The following is a 17,739-nucleotide window of genomic DNA, read 5'->3' as shown; positions in this document are numbered from 1 at the left end:
TGCAAAGGAGAAAACACCATTTCTCTTATTTCCCAGTAATAGAAGCTTAAACATATTGCAGACATGGAAAGTTACTCTTTTTTATGTAACATAATAAGAATGATCAGATCTGTTCCCATCCACAGGAAGGGTCAGGGAGAAGAATCTAGAAGCGGTAGGCCGGTGAGATGACGTCCTTAGTAGGAAAAGTAACGGAAACTATTCTCAAATAAAACATAAGACTATTGACCCCCTACATACCGATAACCTGATGGACCCCAACCAGCATGGCGTTACTGGGGGCAGATCACAGCCTTTTCTCTCATTTTCTGCATAAGTCACGTGGTGCAGTGAGGTCCCCACCCCGGCCGGCCTCTGGCTACATACGTCCTTGGTAAGTGCTCAGAGCCTTCCAAACAGCTCTCTGGATGACCCTCCCCGAACAAGGGACGTCAAAGCCACAAAGGGCAAAGTATTACGTCTGTTAATCTGGAGTTGCCGTCAGTTTCTGTATAAGCTATAATATATTGGGAGAATATAGGGCCAAACCGTCTACGCTGAATAGTGGTGGGAATAAAGGGCCATGAGGTCTTGTCGGAGGCCTTTTCTGCATCTAAACTAAGTATAATGGGCAAAGGTCATGAAGGGTCACGAACTCGATTGAAAAATTCTTGACTCTAGTAACAAGCACTCGAAAATTTTAGCGCTCGCTCTGCCCTACTTTGTGTTTGGGATCTTTATTTGAACAAAAAAAAGTGGTCACTACTCACCGGGGCGGTTACCTGTAGTGATGTCCTCCTTATACTGCTCATCACTGCTGTCATCTGTCTCCTTTTCTTCTTTCATCATCATCATATCTGTAACATTAATAGGGCTCATATTTTTCCTTGTAGTGATGTACATCATATACTGCTCATTACTGCTCATACACGTCTCTACTTCTGAAGTTGTGTCTCTATTATTAATAGAGTTCAGATCCTTCCCTGTAGTAATTTCCTCCTTATACTGCTCATCACTGCTGTCATCTGTCTCTGGAGCATTAATATTGTTCCCATCTTCCCCCTGATTCATAAGATGTGAGAGAAATATTGTAAGAGTCATCAGACAGTAGGAGAAGTCAGGTGGGATGTACAGATCATAGGGAACATCTCCATCTACCTGATCCTGAGGAAGAAGAGGACGGGGACATCTCTCTGGTGCTGTTCTCTTACTGGATCTGACTGGAGGGAACACATACAGAGACTGAATTCATTCTTTCCATCCAGATAATAGAGAGAGGAGGTGTGTATATAGTCCTGTCTATTACCTGCTGATGGGAGGGGCTGCTGATCCTCCAGCATCACATCCTTGTACTGATCCTTGTGTCCTTCTACATACTCCCACTCCTCCATGGAGAAATAGACCGCCACGTCCTGACACCTTATAGGAACCTGACACACACAATGATCACACAGTCATCCCCCCCACCCCTCCAGTGGTGTTACTGTATAATGTCCCAGCATTCCCAGCAGCCACAGTCTCACCTCTCCACTCAGCAGCTCCACCATCTTGTTGGTGACTTCTAGGATCTTCTCTTCCTCCATTTCCTCATGTATCAGGGGCCCCGGGATTGGGCTCAGGGTTCTTCCCCATCCTTCACACCCAGGGGCCCCACAGCGCCCACTAGGGGACTTCTTCACTACTGTGTAATCCTGTGTATGGAGAGACACATTACTATCACTCCATCCATTCCCAGAATCCCTCACCTCTCCAGTCCTATCCATGTTATTCCATAGATAAGAATGATGTCATGATGACATCACTCCCAGAATCCCTCACCTCCCCAGTCCTATCCATCTGTTATTCCATAGATAAGAATGATGTCATGATGACATCACTCCCAGAATCCCTCACCTCTCCAGTCCTATCCATCTGTTATTCCATAGATAAGAATGATGTCATGATGACATCACTCCCAGAATCCCTCACCTCTCCAGTCCTATCCATCTGTTATTCCATAGATAAGAATGATGTCATGATGACATCACTCCCAGAATCCCTCACCTCCCCAGTCCTATCCATCTGTTATTCCATAGATAAGAATGATGTCATGATGACATCACTCCCAGAATCCCTCACCTCTCCAGTCCTATCCATCTGTTATTCCATAGATAAGAATGATGTCATGATGACATCACTCCCAGAATCCCTCACCTCCCCAGTAAGCAGGAAGAGTATGTGTAGGGTGAGGGTTATTATCCTCTCGGCCATCTTGTCTCTGTCTCTCTCCATGGTTGATGGGTCGGTCTCTTATATAGAAGATATCAGCAGAGGATCCTGGAGAGATGAATAGAAAGTAGAGGATACAATGGATAATAAAGAATGGGAAGAAAAAGTACAACAATCCCGGCACAGCGATAGGAAGAGACAAGTTATAAATGTGTAGAGATGTTTGAGCTCCTGTGACCGGATCTGTGATTATTCTCCTTCTGTGATGTAAACATTTTGGTTTCCCCATAATCTCCTACCTGTCTGGCAGCCAGTGGGCAGATCCCAGGAGGCAGCAGCAGCAGCAGAGCACACTAGCAGGAGGAGGGGGAGGGGCAGGAAGGATTTCCACATGTACCTTGTGTCTGGCCCCTCCTCCTCTCCCGTGATTGGTGCTCAGGAGGCAAGGGGCGGGGCAGAGAGGTGAGCAGTGACCCAGCATTAGTACATACTGTGGGCAGGGAGCGGGCGGGACAGTCCAGCAGCAGCTGATAAGTCAGGAAGCCGCCTGCAGAGCTGTACAGGAGCCGTGTGCTTACAGGAGAGGCTGGAATGTAGTTGCCAGAAGTCTAAAAGACCTTTGATGATGTCATGCCCATGTGACCAGTCTCATGTGTGGGAGGAGCTATCTTCCCGGGGTTTTTATGTGGCCGCATTATAGTGAGTGTTATGCTTACAGGACCTGTCATGATGTGATGTCACCGTCATGTGATCAATCATAAGGAGGAGGAGTCACATGATCAGGGGCTGCTGCTCAGTGTATGCAGGACTCTGCTGTGCTGGATGAGCTGAAGTGATGTGTGTGCAGCAGAGCTGTCTGTGTGTGATGTGTGTGGAGCAGAGCTGTATATGTGTGTGTTATATATGCCTGCAGCAGAGCCCTGTGTGTAATGTACATGTAGCTGAGCTGTGTGTGTGTGTGGAGCAGAGCTGTGTGTGTGTGTTATACACTGCTCAAAAAAATGAAGTGACCCCTCAGATAACCCCTCCTAGATCTGAATGAATAAACTCTTCTCAGTGATACTTTGTTCTGTATAAAGCTGAATGCGCTGACAACAAAATCACACAAAAATCATTAATGGAAATCCCATGTATTACCCAATGGCGGCCTGGATCCTGGATTTGGAGTCACACACAAAATCACAGTGGAAAAAAACTCTAGGCTGATCCAACTTTTCTCTACTGTCCTTAAAACAAGTCACACTGAGGCTGAGTATTGTGTGTGGCCTCCATGTGGCTGTATGACCTCCCTACAAGGCCCGGGCATGCTCCTGATGAGGTGTCTGTATGACCTCCCTACAAGGCCTGGGCATGCTCCTCATGAGGTGTCTGTATGACCTCCCTACAAGGCCCGGGCATGCTCCTGATGAGGTGTCTGTATGACCTCCCTACAAGGCCCGGGCATGCTCCTGATGAGGTGTCTGTATGACCTCCCTACAAGGCCCGGGCATGCTCCTGATGAGGTGGCTGTATGACCTCCCTACAAGGCCCGGGCATGCTCCTGATGAGGTGTATGACCTCCCTACAAGGCCTGGGCATGCTCCTGATGAGGTGTCTGTATGACCTCCCTACAAGGCCCGGGCATGCTCCTGATGAGGTGTATGACCTCCCTACAAGGCCCAGGCATGCTCCTGATGAGGTGTCTGTATGACCTCCCTACAAGGCCCGGGCATGCTCCTGATGAGGTGTATGACCTCCCTACAAGGCCCGGCATGCTCCTGATGAGGTGGCTGTATGATCTCGCTACAAGGCCCGGGCATGTCCCTGATGAGGTGTCTGTATGACCTTCCTACAAGGCCCGGGCATGCTCCTGATGAGGTGTCTGTATGGCCTCCCTACAAGGCTCGGGCATGCTCCTGATGAGGTGTATGACCTCCCTACAAGGCCCGGGCATGCTCCTGATGAGGTGTCTGTATGACCTCCCTACAAGGCCCGGGCATGCTCCTGATGAGGTGTATGACCTCCCTACAAGGCCCGGGCATGCTCCTGATGAGGTGTATGACCTCCCTACAAGGCCCGGGCATGTTCCTGATGAGGTGGCTGTATGACCTCCCTACAAGGCCCGGGCATGCTCCTGATGAGGTGGCTGTATGACCTCCCTACAAGGCCCGGGCATGCTCCTGATGAGGTGGCTGTATGACCTCCCTACAAGGCCCGGGCATGCTCCTGATGAGGTGGCGGATGGTCTCCTGAGGGATCTCCTCCCAGACCTGGACTTAAGCATCCGCCAACTCCTGGACAGTCTGTGCTTCAACGTGACGTTGGTTGATGGAGGAGACATGATGTCCAAGATGTGCTCAATGGGATTTAGGTCTGGGGAACGGGGGCCAGTCCATAGCTTCAATCCCGTCATCCTGCAGGAACTGCTGACACACTCCAGTCACATGAGGTCTAGCATTGTCCTGCATTAGGGGGAACCCAGGGCCAACTGCACCAGCATATGGTCTCACAAGGGGTCGGAGGGTCTCATCTCGGTACCTAATGGCAGTCAGGCTACCTCTGGCAGCACATGGAGGGCTGTGCGGCCCCCCAAAAAAATGCCACCCTACACCATCACTGACCCACTGCCAAACTGCTCATACTGAAGAATGAGAAATGACAAATTCCCATTTGTAGCCTGCTGGAGGTCATTTTGCAGGGCTCTGACAGTGCTCCTTCTGTTCCTCCTTGCACAAAGGCAGAAGTAGCGGTCCTTCTGCTTGGTTGTTGCCATCCTACGGCCTCCTCCGTGTCTCCTGGTGTACCATCTTGTCTCCTGGCAGCACTTCCAGCCTCTGGACACTACGCTGACAGACACAGCAAACCTTCTTGCCACAGCTCGCACTGATGTGCCATCCTGGATGAGCTGCACTACCTGAGCCACTTGTGTGGGTTGTAGAGTCCAGGGCCTATTCTACACTACACTATTTTTATATCTATGGATTTTAATGCATATCTATTAAAAAGTTATATTTTAATACGTGATTCTGGGATCTTGTTCATATTCCACGTATTGACCAGTAGTTCACACGCACCTACACTGGGTGAGGCAACTGTGATTTTTTTAAATCATGTAAATACACCCTTAGGCTATGTTCACACTACGTATATTTTTGTAAAACTACAGCCGTGATTAATATGAAAATATACGTTACCTTGCGGTCTATGGAATCTCTAGCAGCGCCGCAAACAACTGACATGTCAGTTTTCTGCGGCCGCTATTCAGTGAATAGCGGCCACAGAAAACCCTGTCAGTGCACAGTGGAGCGAGTGGCTTCGGTTGCCTGCTCCATAGTGTGCAGTGGAGAGTTCTGATGCGAGCGCGCACAGATGCAATACTGGCCAGGATGATCTTTAATGAGACCGGCCGTTCCGTGACCTGGCCGTGTCACAGAACGGCCAGTCTCATACAGCATGTGAACATAGCCTAAAGGTGAAAGGTTTTTTATGGGGAGTGACCAAAGTGAGGGTGTGAAGGTCACTTCTATACCCCATCAGGGGTTTTTTCCTTTGCAGTTCAAGCCTGTTGGTTACAGATAAAACACCACAAGACATACATGTTATGGGTCGCACGCTGCTCTTGGTTAGAACATCAAACTAACGTCTCTATATATCCATGTTCTCTCAACAGCCGTAGGCTCTGATCCAGCAGCGTTCACACCAGAATAGTTGTGGCAATTAGTAATCTGACTGCCAGGAAAGTAGAAAAATTTGCCACTTTTTTAGATCATAAAACAGCTGTAAAGCCTTCGTAAATCTGGGCCTTTTTCTATTCCTTTTCCGGGTGGGGTTGGTTGTCTATTTAACCTTATCCTACTTGACTAGGTGTTTTTTTTTTACAGTTTAATGTCCCCTTGAGCTCAATGCTAACATTGCTTAATATTTAAAGGGAACTATCAGCAGATATCATAATTCTAACCTGCCGATATGTCCTTATTGTGCACGGGGTGCTGAGCACTGGCGGAACTACCGCCGTAGCAGCCATAGCGGCTGCTACGGGGCCCCGCCGCATCAGGGGGCCCGTGACACGGGTCCCGTGCTCCTCCTGACCCGGCGACTCCTTTCCCCAACCATAGGGAAAAGGAGTCACTGGGCCAGGAGGAGCACGGGACCGACCGGCAGCGCTCCTGTCAGTCCCCCGTCTGATGCGCGGCTGCCGGGGGTGTCGCGTCCTATCCACGGCAGCGCGTATCATAGAGCTCTCTGTGTGCCGGAAGTCGCGGCCGCAGCACAAGCCCACAGAGAGCTCTATGATACGCGCGCTGTCGGGGATAGGACGCGACACCCCCGGCAGCCACGCATCAGACGGGGGACTGACAGGAAAAAGGCTCGACGGGGGAGCGCGTTGTAAGGTGAGTTTTTTTAACCCTGCTTTCCGGGGGGGGGGGGGGGGGGGGAGAGAGAGAAGGGGGCATCTATAAGGGGGATGGGGAGAAGAGGGCATCTATAAGGGGGATGGGGAGAAGAGGGCATCTATAAGGGGGATGGGGAGAAGAGGGCATCTATAAGGGGGATGGGGAGAAGAGGGCATCTATAAGGAAGGGGGGGAGAGGGGGACATCTATAAGGGAGGGGGGGGAGAGGGGGACATCTATAAGGAAGGGGGGGGAGGAGGGCATCTATAAGGAAGGGGGGGGAGGAGGGCATCTATAAGGAAGGGGGGGAGAGGGGGACATCTATAAGAAAGGGGGGGAGAGGGGGACATCTATAAGGAAGGGGGGAGAGGGGGACATCTATAAGGGAGGGGGGAGAGGGAGACATCTATAAGGGAGGGGGACATCTATAAGGTTGGGGGGGAGAGGGGGACATCTATAAGGGGGGAGAGGGAGACATCTATAAGGAAGGGGGGGGAGAGGGAGACATCTATAAGGAAGGGGGGGAGGGAGACATCTATAAGGAAGGGGGGAGAGGGGGACATCTATAAGGGAGGGGGGGAGAGGGGACATCTATAAGGGAGGGGGGAGAGGGGGACATCTATAAGGGAGGGGGGAGAGGGGGACATCTATAAGGGAGGGGGAGACATCTATAAGGAAGGGGGAGAGGGGGACATCTATAAGGGAGGGGGGAGGGGGACATCTATAAGGGAGGGGGGGAGGGGGACATCTATAAGGGAGGGGGGGAGAGGGGGACATCTATAAGGAAGGGGGAGGGGGACATCTATAAGGAAGGGGAGGAGAGAGGAGGGCATCTATAAGGAAGGGGGGGATAGGAGGGCATCTATAAGGAAGGGGGGGATAGGAGGGCATCTATAAGGAAGGGGGGGATAGGAGGGCATCTATAAGGAAGGGGGGAGAGGGGGACATCTATAAGGAAGGGGGGGGGAGAGGGGCCATCTATAAGGGAGGGGGGGATAGGAGGGCATCTATAAGGGGGATGGGGAGAAGAGGGCATCTATAAGGGGGATGGGGAGAAGAGGGCATCTATAAGGAAGGGGGGATAGGAGGGCATCTATAAGGAAGGGGGGAGAGGGGGACATCTATAAGGAAGGGGGGAGAGGGGCCATCTATAAGGAAGGGGGGAGAGGGGGACATCTATAAGGAAGGGGGAGAGGGGGACATCTATCTATAAGGGAGGGAGAAGGGGGCATCTATAAGGGAGGGGGGAGAGAGGGCCATCTATAAGGGAGGGGGGAGAGAGGGCCATCTATAAGGGAGGGAGAAGGGGGCATCTATAAGGGAGGGGGGAGAGGAGGGCATCTATAAGGGAGGGGGGAGAGAGGGCCATCTGTAAGGAAGGGGGGGAGAGGGGGACATCTATAAGGGAGGGAGAAGGGGGCATCTATAAGGGAGGGGGGAGAGGAGGGCATCTATAAGGGAGGGGGGAGAGAGGGCCATCTATAAGGAAGGGGGGGAGAGGGACATCTATAAGGGGGGGGGCAACATAGGGGGAGAGGGGGCCATCTATAAGGGGACAACATAGGGGAGAGGAGCACAACATAGGGGAGAGGGATATTATAAAGGGACAAAATTGGGGGAGAGGGGAACATCTATAAAGGGACAATATAGGGGGAGAGGGGGCCATCTATAAGAGGAAAACATAGGAGGGGCCATCTATAGGGGGGCAACATAGGGGACCATCTATTAGGGGACAACATGGGGGGCATCTATAAGGGGGACAGCATTGGGGGCTTCTATAAGGGGGGCAACATAAGGGGGCTAATTATAAGGAGGGGCGACAGAGAGGAGGGCCATATAATAAAATGGGATCACATAGAGTCAGCCTTCCCACTTAATGAGGGTGTAAAGGGGCCAATGCAGTATAGAGAGATGAGGATGGTGCCAGTGTGAGGAGACTAATATGTTTTTCTGGCAGATTCTGTGGATTTGTGGCTCGGAGAAGAAGATGGAGAAGAAAATGAAAAGGGAAGAACTCCGATCAGAGAAGACGTCCCCTGTAAGTCACCTGATATAACTGTACTGTAATTTACATGGTGTACAGGACCTGTGTAGAGCTGAGTGTGTTGATGGCGTAGTGGTCGATCGAGAGGGGGCGGGCGGGGGGCCCCAATCAAAAGTTTGCTATGGGGCCCAGCCATTTCTAGTTACGCCCCTGGTGCTGAGGAATGGTATGTCTCTTATGTCTCTGTTCCTGTGCTGTTATTTGTGCCCAGTTAGCTGTTAGGAGCACTGGCGATGTGGCTATTACCCCTCTGTTATAATCCAGATAAATATATACATAAGACTTCTAGGTCATCCAAAAAGTTTGAAGAAGGCTTTTACTGATTCAATGGAGATAGTTTGCAGAGCCAACAGAATGTTTACACAGCTCTTTCTGATTCAATAGAATATAGTATAGGGCATAGTACATACCTCCCAAGTGTCCCTCTTTTGGAGGGACAGTCCCTACTTTTGACCCCCGTCCCTCTGTCCCCCTTACATGTCCCTCTTTTTAACCTAGGTATTAGATTTGCATTAATAAACTTTTATGTTGCTCTACAAAGTGTCTGGTTTCTTACTGTATAATAGACCCAAATGTACAGATTATTCCATCATGTGGTGCAAGTTGGATCCTACAAATTGTTATATTCCGATGGCCCCATACACACATCATTTTCACAAATATCATCCGTAACTCTTCAAAAAAAACAAACCAAAGGGTGGGGGTGGCAAAAAATGATGTCACTAGCTGTCCCAACCAGTCAGGAGGAGCTTAAATAGTGATGTCACAGAATTGCAGAACGCAATTGCAGATGGTTTTGTGGACCGCATTTTCTTACATTGCAAATTGCGGAGCCCTAAAAATATAGGATGTGTTTGAATTACAGCATAGAAATTAATAGGGTACAAAGTACTCCTTGTTTGCGGATCAGGAGATACTGAAAACTTCTGCAGTAGTAAAAATAAGGCCTGAACCAAAAATGTCCCTCCTTGGCCATCCAAAAAGTTGGGAGGTATTCATAGTATAGAATATAGTATAGGGCATAGTATAGAATATAGTATAGGGCGTAGTATAGAATATAGTGCGTAGTATAGAATATAGTATAGGGCATAGTACAGAATATAGTATATTAAGTAGTATCTCGAAACCAGAAAAACCCATATCATTACTTCAGGATTTCTCTGTACATTGTCCCATTGTATGAGTATTGCCCTCTTATGGATTAGAACTGACCATTCTATTCTTTAACATGAGGTAATACAAGCAAACACAACAAGATCAGTGTACTCTAAACATAGTGCAACACTCGGTTGTACCAAAATTATTATTATTAATTGTATTATTTATTGTATATAAAACCTGAGAGTTGCAGCCATCTGGGAGAGAGGTTTGGACCTATAGTAAGGACGCTTCCATAGTGTAGAGATGTGAGGAGGACAGCACTTCCGTAGGTCGGTGGTGCTCGTGGTGGTTATAACTAGGCACATAGTAGAGAAGAGTCGGCAATCACCAGATAAGTTTTCCTATTATATTGAAGTGCAGGTGACATCAGGTACAAAAGGACGTGTTTCGGCCAAGCATGACCTTCATCAGTTGATGATGATAAAATAGCAACTTATCTGGTGAGTGCCAGGTCTTTTCTACTATTCGCTTCCATAGTGTAGGCCCAGGACGCTTCATTGGGTAGGCCCAGGACACTTCCATAGTGTAGGCCCAGGACGCTTCATTGGGTAGGCCCAGGACGCTTTTATAGTGTAGGCCCAGGACGCCTCTATACTGTAGGCCCAGGACGCTTCCATACTGTAGGCCCAGGACGCTTCTGTAGGGTAGGCCCAGGACTTGGTTTCTGTCAGATCACTGGTAGCCTCTCCCCGGTTGAAGTTCTATGACAGGTGAGTATCAATATGTTCCTGGTAATGATTTCTTCTCTGTCCTGTGCTGATTTGCAGCTGATGTTTGGTTTTAGCCACTTGTGGCTGATGCTTGAAGGACACATGATGTAACTAAGCACTAATGGTATTGTTAGTACTTCACCTTCGTATTCATATTTATATGAATATGTCCGCAATCTCGTACTAAGAACACCTGGTTACTGTATGTCTGCCATACCATCTGTATATAATCCTTATATTTCTTATAATCATTTGTTTAGTAAGATTGTGTTGTAACTTAATTGGTTGCCCTCTTTAAATAAGTATCTGAATATCGGGCTTAAGAGTTAGCAAAACACCCTCCAAGCACCAATCCAACCCCCCCCCCCCCCCCTCCATTGATAATCATTAGAACGGGTGGGCTGACTGGGGGCCATAAGAACATACTGCTACAACTGGCTGTACTAAACCCTTTTGGGTTCAGGTGAGTGCTATTAATTCCACCCTCAAATATATGTTCTAGACCCAATTGGGTTGAAGAAAGTGCTATTGCTTCCATCTACTGGATGTTCTAGGCCCAAATGGGTCCAATCAAGTGTTACTGGTGTAGCCACCTTCGTCTTTCTGTCCTAGACCCTGTGGGGTCATTTACACTGTGGCTAACAAGGCCAAATCTGTTACAGGGAGAGTAAGGTCTAAATAATTTTTTCCAGTAATTCAAGTAAAAAAGTAAAGCCATTATTTTATCATTAGTCATTCCTTACAGATGGAACTTTCTGTTAATGTTGGTTACAGCCAAGGAAAATCCAAAATTCATTATTTCAGAAAATTAGAATATTAATATTAATAGAAAATTAGAATATTTATAATTAATATATCCAATTAAAAAAGAAAAATTACCACAGAAATGTCGGCCAAATAAAAAGTCTGTACAGTAAATGCTCAATATGTGGTCAGGGCTCCGTTTGCATGAATGACTGTATCGATGCGGCCTGGCATGCAGGTGATCAGCCTGGGGCAGTGCAGACGGGTTATGGAAGCCCAGGTTGCTTTGATAGCTGCCTTCAGCTGGTCTGCATTCTTGGCTCTGAAGTCTCTCCTCTTCCTCCATAGATTCTCTATGGAGTAAAGGTCAGAAGAGTTTGCTGCCAATCAAGCCTAGTGATACTGTGGTTAGTAAACCAGGTATTGGTACGTGGACAGGTGCCAAGTCCTGCTGGAAAATGACAATTCCATCTCCAAAAGCTAGAGCTCCAGCAGCTTGGATTGGACCTCCACTCTTTCTCCAGACTCTGGGACCGTGATTTCTAAATGAAATGCAAAATTTACTTCTATCTGAAAACACCTGTGACCACTGAGCAGCAGTCCAGTTCCTTCTTTCCTTGGCCCAAGTAATGGTGCGTTTACACGGAACGATTATCGTTTGAATTTTCGCGATAACGATGGCATTTGAGTGATAATCGGCTCGTGTAAACACAACGAACGATCAAGCAACGAGCGACAAATCGTTCATTATGTTCTCAAATCGTCGTTGGTCGTTCGCTGAAAATTCGCAGATCGCTTCGTGTAAACAGTCTTTCAAAGATACGAATGATCAATCGACGAGCGAGAAATCGTTCATTGTGTACTCAAATCGGAGTTGGTCGTTTGCTGAAAATTCGCAGATTGCTTTGTCTAAACAGTCTTTCAAAGATTCACCCTATGTGTGAGATGGGCTTAAGCGATCTTAAAAACAATTGCATTAACAGTTTTTTTAACGATTTATTCATCTAAACACTGATCATTATAAAAACCAAATCGTTGCTTCAAAATCGTTAAACGATTGTTTGGGTGAATGGTCTATTGGTCATGAGGGGCTTTTTGGAGATATAGGGGGAGATTTATGAAAGGGTGTAAATATACACCTAGTGTAAGCTGCCCACAGCAACCAATCACAGTTCTTCTTATATTTTACCAGAGCTGAAAGCTGAGCTGTGATTGGTTGCTGTGGGCTGTTTACACCAGGTGTATATTTACACCCTTTCATAAATCTCCCCAATAATTTCTAGAGATGAGCGAATACGATTTAATCGAGAAGGTATTCGATCGAATATTGCAGTATTCTAATTGAATCAAGTAGTGTGGCGAATACGCGGGAAACATTAGAAAGCCCTCCCATCGCAGTTGGCGCTTTTTTAAATCCAATCTGCATGCAGAGAGGCCATGAGGGACCCTGGTAGTACGCATGCAGTGCGTCTACCCTTATTGGATGGCTGAACCACATGACCTCAAATATTTAATACTTGGCCCCTGCTTCTCGACCGCAGATGAGCTTTCAACCTAGCTAGTGAAAGATCTTGCAGCAGGGAGAGATAGGTTTTAGTAGCGTTTTGGTTAGGCAGGCTTATTACAGAACCCAAAAGTCCTTTTCAGGGCTAAGATCCAGCAAAAAAGTCATCTCTGAATCCAAAGCACTTCTCAGTGCTAAGAAATAGATAATATAACAGCATCAGCATCTGTTTTCATTCCAGAACCCTGTGTGTACAAGTGACTTATAGTGTCCCTGGTTTAGCCCACTAAGGGCACGTTATACATACTGTTCCAGTAACCCAGTAAAAGGCACATGATACATATTGTTTCAGTAGCCCAGAAAAAGGCATGTGATACATAATGTTCCAGTAGCCCAGTAAAAGGCACGTGATAATATTGTTCCAGTAGCCCAGAAAAAGGCACGTGATACATAATGTTCCAGTAGCCCAGTAAAAGTCACATGATACATATTGTTCCAGTAGCCCAGTAAAAGGCACGTGATACATACTGTTCCAGTAGCCCAGAAAAAGGCACGTCTTATATACTGTTCCAGAAGCCCACTAAGGGCACCTGATATATACTGTTCCAGTAGCCCAGAAAAATGCACGTCATACATACTGTTCCAGTAACGTTCGAACAGCATGACGCGTCATACGCGCGAACAACATGACGATCTACGGACGCACATTGGAATCATGTATGTAACGCTGCGCAAGAAATACAAACGAAATGTGTGAACATTGCCATAAGCATTCGTAAAGCGTTCGCAAATATTTTTCCTCTGCAACTGCAGAGAGTGGCATTATACTGTGATTTTGGGGAGTTGGGTGCACCCAGGCATGCTTCCCCTAATGTCCCAGTGTCATTCCGGAGGTGTTTGCATCGTCTAGGGAGGTTTAATGGGCGGCTTGGTGACCTCCAAGTGGTCGAATTTGGATTTCCAAGTGCCACAATTTTTTTTCCCATAGACTATAATGGGATTGAATATTAGTTTGAATAGTCAAATCTCGGTGCCTATTCGTTTCGAATTCTCGAAAGTCGAATATTTAGAAGATTGTTGGCAGAAAAAGAGCACTGAGTCTATCTAGTCTGCCCTTTTAGTATTTTCTTTCTTATTATCTTAGGATGGATATATGTTTATCCTAGGCGCGTTTAAATTCTGTTATTGTAGATTTACTAACCACCTCTGCTGGAAGTTTGTTCCAGGTATCTACTACTCTTTCAGTAAAATAACATTTTCTCACGTTGCTTCTGATCTTTCCTCTAACTAACCTCTCACTGTGTCCTCTTGTTCTTGAGCTCAGTTTTTTACGAAAAACACTTCCCTCCTGAACCTTATTTAGTCCTTTAACATACTTAAAGGTTTCAACCATGTGCCTCCTTTCCCCCAGACTATACAGATTCAAATCCTTAAAGGGTCACTGTTTTTTTTTGCAGAAATCAATAGTCTAGCGGATTTTAAGAAACTTTGTAATTGGGTTTATTAACCGAAAAATTTATTTTTATCATGGAAAAGCAGTTTGAAGCTCTCCCCCTGCCTTCATTGTTCTCCTATGGAGAGAGAAAGTAGAGGAAACAAAACAGGACAACAAAGAGTTAATTAAAAGCTACAACAGGGGCTCTCTCCTCTCACAGTCACCACTGACCTCTCTGACATCTGCATAGCGCTCTGAATATCTCCCCCCTGAGGAATCCTTTGTTTTCTGATGCCGACATTTCTTCTCCGTCTCTTTTCCCCCCTCCCCTCTTTATAGAACAGACAGGATGCGTCTGATTGAGATTTCCTGATTCTGAGCAGTGGATGATAGAAAGGAGAGGAGGGGGGAACTGGGAAAAGGCTTTTTAAATGCAGATAATGGCATCTTTGCCTAATAAACCCAATTACAAAGATTCTTAAAATCGCCTGGACTATTGATTTCTGCAAAAAAAAAATATATATATTCACGACAGTGACTCCAAGGACGGGGCCAATTTTCGTTTTTGCGGTTTCATTTTTTCCTCCTTGTCTTTAAAAGGCCATAGCACTTGCATTTTTCCACCTAGAAACCCACATGAGCCCTTATTTTTTGCGTCACTAATTGTACTTTGCAATGACAGGCTGAATTTTTGCATAAAGTATACTGCGTGGTGGCTGTGTGGTGAAATTGAAAAAAACCCAAAACATTTATCCGGGGGGAATGCGTTTTTACGCCATTCGCCCTGGCGTAAAACTGACTTGTTATGCATGTTCCCCAAGTCATTACGATTAAAACGACATATAACATGTATAACTTTTCTTGTATCTGATGGCCTGTAAAAAATTCAAACCATTGTTAACAAATATACGTTCCTTAAAATCGCTCCATTCCCAGGCTTATAGCGCTTTTATCCTTTGGTCTATGGGGCTGGGTGAGGTGTCATTTTTTGCGCCATGATGTTTAATTTCTATCGGTACCTTGATTCCTCGTATACGACTTTTTGATCGCTTTTTATTACATTTTTTCTGGATTTGATGTAACCAAAAATGCGCAATTTTGCACTTTGGGATTTTTTGCGCTGATGCCGTTTACCAAGCGAGATCAGGAATGTGATTAATAGTTCGGGCGAATATGCACGCGGCGATAGCAAACATGCTTGTTTATTTATTTATTTACTTTTATTTAAAACCTGGGAAAAGGGGGGTGATTCAGACTATTAGGGGAGGGGGCTTTTTACTTATAACAATACTTTTTTTTTTTTACACATATACTAGAAGCCCCCCTGGGGTACTTCTAGTATATACACTTTGATCTCTCATTGAGATCTTTGCTGTATAGATATACAGCAAAGATCAATGAGATCGGCGCTTGGAGCGGACCCCGGCCGGCAGCAGGTACAGAGATCGCTCCTCCGGGACAACATCCCAGAGGAGCGATCTCCCCCACTAGGCTTTTTACATGCAGCTAAAGGCATTTTTGGCTAATAAACCCAATTACAAAGTTTCTTAAAATCGCCTGGACTATTGATTTCTGAAAAAAAAAAAAAAAAGTTAACGACAATGACACTAAGTCTTTTCTGATATGGTTTATGCCTCACACCCTTCACCATTTTTGTAGCCCGTGTTTGGACCCGTTCTATTTTATCAATGTCCTTTATTAGATGAGGTCTCCAGAACTGGACACAGTATTCCAGATATGGCCTCACCAGAGCTCTATACAGCAGGATCACAATCTTCCTCTTCCTACTGGTTATACCTCTAGCTATACACCCTAGCATACGATTTGCTTTCCCCACCGCCTGGTTGCAGTAGTGACTCTTTTTAAGGCTGCGTTCACACTACGTATATTTCAGTCAGTATATTTCTGTCAGTATTGCAACCAAAACCAGGAGTGGATTAAAAACACAGAAAGGATCTGTTCACACAATGGTGAAATTGAGTGGACGGCCGCCATATAACAGTAAATAGTTTCAATACAACAGCCGTTGTTCTAAAATAGCAGCAAATATTTGCCATTAAATGGCGGCCATCCACTCAATTTCAGCATTGTGTGAACAGAGCCTTTCTATGTTTTTAATCCACTTCTGGTTTTGGTTGCAATACTGACTGAAATATACTGACTGAACTATACATATACTGACTGAAATATACGTAGTGTGAACACAGCCTAAGGCTGTCAGAAATCACTACCCCCTAAATCCTTCTCTTCTGAAGTCTTTTCCAACACAGTACTGCCGATGTGATACTCGGATAGAGCAGTGCTTCTCAAACTTTTTCTACTGGAGCCTCACCCAACAGACCAAGGCAATACCTGGGCCTCACCAGACTGACCAAGAGGGTGCCTGGGCCTCACCATCTGTGGTGAAAGTCCATTTAAAAGCTGAATATAATACTAGGGCTACCTTTCACCCATCTCCCAAGCTCTATAAACTAATAAAGCAAGTACACAATAAATTAATAATGTTGCTAAAATGGAGATTTTGGAGGACTGTGCAGATTATAGTTACTTTTGTGAAAACTGGCTCCCCAACAACAAGGGGGCGCCTCACTGGTGAGGCCCGCCTCACAGTTTGAGAAGCACTGGAATCGAGGATTCCTCCTCCCCAAGTGCATTATTTTACATTTGGAAACGTTGAACTTTAATTTCCAATGTTTGGACCACGTATCTAGCAAAGCTAAATCATTTTCCATATTACTGACACCTCCAGGAATATCCACCCTATTGCACACTTTTGTGTCGTCAGCAACAGACAAACTTTACCTACCAACCCTTCTCCTATGTCACTTACAAACATATTAAAAAGAATAGGACCCAGAACAGACCCTTGTGGCACACCACTTGTAACCAGTCTCTGCTCGGAATATTCACCATTACCAACAACCCTCTGATCGCCTCCATGTCACATTGATACAGTCATTCATGGGGAAAAAAGCCCCGACCACGTATTGAGCATTTACTGTATAGACTTTTCATTTGGCCGACAGTTCTGTGGTAATTTTTTTTTTTTTTTTTTTACAGTTGGTCTTATATGATATTCTAATTTTCTGAGATAATGAATTTCGGGTTTTCCTTGGCTTTAACCAACATTAACAGAAAGAAACACTAGCCAAACACTAGAAAAAGTTCCATCTGTGTGGAATGTCTCTATATGATATATATATATAATGTGTGGAATGACTCTATATAATATAGGGGTTTAACTTTTTGAATAAAATTCCTGAAAGAAAAACTTTTTTAATGATATTCTAATTTATTGAGATGCACTCGTAATACTCTGTGAGGGTTTGTTCACACGGTTATTAGACACCACACTTTATGATGCGTTCTTCAGGGCAGTGTTGCTGCAAAATCTCTTTTTAATCCCTGGAACAAAACGCTCCTAATAAGTGACATCTCACTTCATTTTAAACGTGATTCTCAAACTTGTGCTTTTCCAGCTTCCCCTTTGAAATATCTGGGACAATAAAACTTGTTTTGCTGTAAGGTTATATTCACACTGAGCAAATACGGCGCAATTCCGCAGCGAAGAATCCTGCCATG

The 17,739-nt window shown here is 45.9% G+C and overlaps 1 protein-coding gene and 1 pseudogene across 2 annotated transcripts in view; one reads left to right on the top strand and one right to left on the bottom strand.

The window, feature by feature from the left end:
- LOC138786728 (oocyte zinc finger protein XlCOF6-like) overlaps positions 1-17,739 on the top strand; it is a 622,195-nt gene that overhangs the window by 376,783 nt on the left and 227,673 nt on the right. The gene's annotated exons all lie outside the window — the stretch shown is intronic.
- The window catches only part of LOC138787569 (zinc finger protein 208-like), an 84,200-nt pseudogene that overhangs the window by 1,641 nt on the left and 64,820 nt on the right, over positions 1-17,739 (bottom strand).

Source organism: Dendropsophus ebraccatus, chromosome 3 (assembly GCF_027789765.1).
Source record: "Dendropsophus ebraccatus isolate aDenEbr1 chromosome 3, aDenEbr1.pat, whole genome shotgun sequence".
Taxonomy (NCBI): Eukaryota; Metazoa; Chordata; class Amphibia; order Anura; family Hylidae; genus Dendropsophus; species Dendropsophus ebraccatus.
The sequence above is the reverse complement of the archived record's forward strand: the minus strand, read 5'-3'. Positions and strand labels throughout refer to the sequence as shown.